Source organism: Carassius carassius, chromosome 26 (genome assembly GCF_963082965.1).
Source record: "Carassius carassius chromosome 26, fCarCar2.1, whole genome shotgun sequence".
NCBI lineage: Eukaryota > Metazoa > Chordata > Actinopteri > Cypriniformes > Cyprinidae > Carassius > Carassius carassius.
Genome location: NC_081780.1, coordinates 23251383 through 23255089, shown reverse-complemented (window position 1 = coordinate 23255089; position 3707 = coordinate 23251383).

Genomic DNA, 3707 nt, shown 5'->3' with positions numbered 1-3707 from the left:
GTCACCAATGGAGTTTTGGTTCCTTGCTGCTGTCGCCTCTGGCTTGCTTAGTTGGGGACACTTACCCCTTAACTGTCACCGTCCCACAGGTGGGACGTTTGCCATTATATTTTTAAAACAATAATATCTTAGTAAAAACCTTAAGTAATATTGACAAACTATATATCATTTGAAAGCTTACAATCTCTAGTTTTCATATGTGGTATTTGTTTTTTAAAATAAATTACACAGGAGCAATAATTTATCAAATTGCAACAAGAATATTTCATTCTCATTAGGCGTGTTTAGGAAAGTGGTACCGCTCCCTTTTCTTTCACTTTGTGGACATTGCGGTGGTTAATGCTTTCATTATCCACCAGCATCTGGCTGCAATGCAAAGCAAGAGGGCAAAAAATCAGAGGGAATTCCGGGAAGCCCTTGTACAAGAGCTCGCTGATTGGGTGCCGCCTCCTGTTGCTCCTGCTGCTCCTGGTACTCCTGCTGCTCCTGGTGCTCCTGCTGCTCCTGCTGCTCCTGCTTCTCACCATCCAGCAGGACACACTCCAAAACACATACAACCATCCAGTAAAGTGAGAAGAAGATGCAGAATGTGCCACCAGAAAACCCCTGTAATCTGCAGTATGTGTGACTTGCCTCTCTGCTTCGTTCCAAAGCGAGATTGCTTCAGTCGCTGGCATGATGGTGACATTTTGTAATCCTTAGCTCTGAATAGTTGTAAATAGTTGCAAATAATTGTAAATAGTTGTAAATAGTTGTAAATAGTTGCATATAGTTGTATGAACAGTTTGTCATTTCGATCTATATAACCACTGTAGATACTATATACTTTTTATTTTGTTTTATTCCTATGTTCAAAAACAATTTATACACAATCAAATTTTGTGTGTTGTGGTGTTGTGAGATAAACAATTTATACACAATCAAATTTTGTGTGTTGTGGTGTTGTGAGATCAAGTAGTAAAGAAGTGTCACCAATGAAGCATGGGAATCCCCAATGGAGGAAAAAATGACACCTAGTGACCTTTGTTGTTACAGCAGCTAAAAGTCTCACAGAAGCTACAAGGTTTGTGATATCAATTCCAAATTTGGAACAAAACTTGTACATATTTTGGGCTTCAAATTCCTAGCATTTTTAGGGTAAAACCTCTTTTGGATTATATATTTTTTCATAAAATAAATATGTTTTTATTATAAACCTTTTTTATTATAATAAACTTAAATTGCTATAACTTTTGATTTATTATTTTTTTTTTCAACTGCAGACACTTGTACCATAAACCTCCAAGTGTTCTCTTAAAAACAAGACCAGAATCAAGCTTCTATTAAAAAGCATTCCAGAATTACAACCATTTAAATTTAGACATCCCCTTTTTAAGTGTAAACTCAAAAAGGGGGGTGACAGTTAAGGGGTTTTAATATCCACCCAGCAATATCGTCGACTTGATTGAACAGTAACTATTTAAAATGAACTGAGCTGGATGATGACGACATCACTGAATTCAGTGATGAACTGCATTTAACTAAAAATTGAGTGTTTAATATTGTCATTTTGACACTATTTTCCTATTTAGTACTTTAAAGTGCTTTGATAAAATATGTATTGTTAAAAGCACTATATAAATAGAAGTAACTTGATCAAACTAAATAGGAAAAAGATCTACTGCCTACAGTTGACTGCGATCAGGGGTGGCGAACGTCGGTCGTGGAGAGCCGCAGCACTGCAGTTTTGCTTCAACCCTAATCAAACATACCTGAACAAGCTTATCAAGGTCTACATGGTTACTAGGAAACTATAGGCAGGTTTAATTAGAGTTGGAGCTGCACTCTGCAGGTCTGCAACTCTCCAGGACCAGAGTTCACCACCCCGATATTCTAGACAAAAAAATATTAGCCTACACCAATTTGATCTGCAGACAGTGCCATCTTTGATTTAGCACAACCACTCACAGTATCACTGGCATAGTTTGACAACCCCCCCCCCCCCCCCCCCCCCCATCCTCCTTTCTGTCATTAATTACTCACCTTCATGTCGTTCCAAACCCATAAGACCTCCGTCCATCTTGGAACACAAATTAAGATATTTTTTATGCTTTCTGAGAGCTCTCTGACCCTCCCATAGACAGCAATGTAATTAACACAATCAAGGTCCAGAAACATAGCAAGGAGATCAGTAAAATAATCCATGTGACATCAGGGGTTCAAACCACAATTGACAAAGCTACGAGAATACTTTTTGTGCGCAATAGAAAAAAAATTACTTTATTCAACAAAGAGGTAGCTTTTTTTCTTTTGCACAAAAAAAGTATTGTCATAGCTTCGTAAAATTACTGTTGAACCCCTGAAGTCACATGGATTACCAATGTCCTTGCTACGTTTCTGGACATATCTATGGGAGGGTCAGAGAGTTCTCAGAAGGCATAAAAAATATCATCATTTGTGTTCCGAAGATGAACTGAGGTCTTACGGGTTAGGAACGGCACGAGGGTGAGTAGTTAATGACTGAATTAAATATTTAGGGTGAAATAACCCTTTAATGGCTTGCCAGCTGATGTACCTTTAAATAATACAAAAAGAAGATATACTTAACTAAGAACATTTCAGGAAACATATTAACTTTTAAGTATTAAGTACTGCTTACGGTTTAACCTAAGAATGACATAGTGCACAGAAATTTTCAAGAAACCCAGCCCTGGTGGGAGCAGTGTTTATTGACCTGAAAAAGGCATTTGACAGAGGTAACCATACTATTCTTTGATATATACTATATCATAGTGTTCCAGTGGCTCAGTGGTAAAGCATTGCGTTAACACCACAAAAGGTTGTGGGTTTGATTCCAAGGGGACACGTTAGTTAAAAATGTTAGCCTGAATGTACTGTAAGTCGCTTTGGAAAAAAGCGTCTGCTAAATCCATACATTTTTTAAATTTATTCCTATTATCTAAATTAATAGTAAATTAACTATTGAATGGTTTGCCGTGTGCCTAAATGAAAGAGCAATGTGTGAGCATTGAGCAAGGAAAAGTAAGTTTATTAACAATAAAATGGGCACACCTCAGGGTTCAATAATCGACCTATTGCTTTTTAATCCATTTATAAATGAGCATCAAGTTGTTCCCCAGACACTGATTGTCAAATTTATGTTATTGATATGGTAGTTTACACATTTGTTAAGTATCCAGCCAACATTGCAGTGATTTTAAATGCTCAAATTGGGAGGATGGTTTTTGTTTCTCTAATAAATAATTATAATAAAAAAATAGAATGAAGAATACAAATTATAGTGCAAAATTAAGAAACAGTACGTAAATTATAGTTTTTAGGAATTGTCTTAGATTCAGGATAATGAAGGCACTACTATACTGCAAGTGAAATCAAATAATTAACTGATGTGAAGATTTCAAACAAAATCCAGCCAAAACGAAGTTCGAAATGGCTTGGCAAAATAAGCTTTCTGGAAAAATTTGTTCGGACTACAAAACACCTTCATAGTTACCGTTGGTCCATGATGGTTATGTCAGGTGAGATGCGAGATGTCCATGGGTAAAAAACAAAAACAAAATAAACACAATGGAGAGCTGCTTTACAGTAGAAAATAAAATGTGGCTTCTGATGAAATGAGACACTGACACTTTTTTCATGTTTAATACTACAGATCGCTTTTAAACAATATATAGCATAAAGTGCCATGTAAATACATGTGACATGAC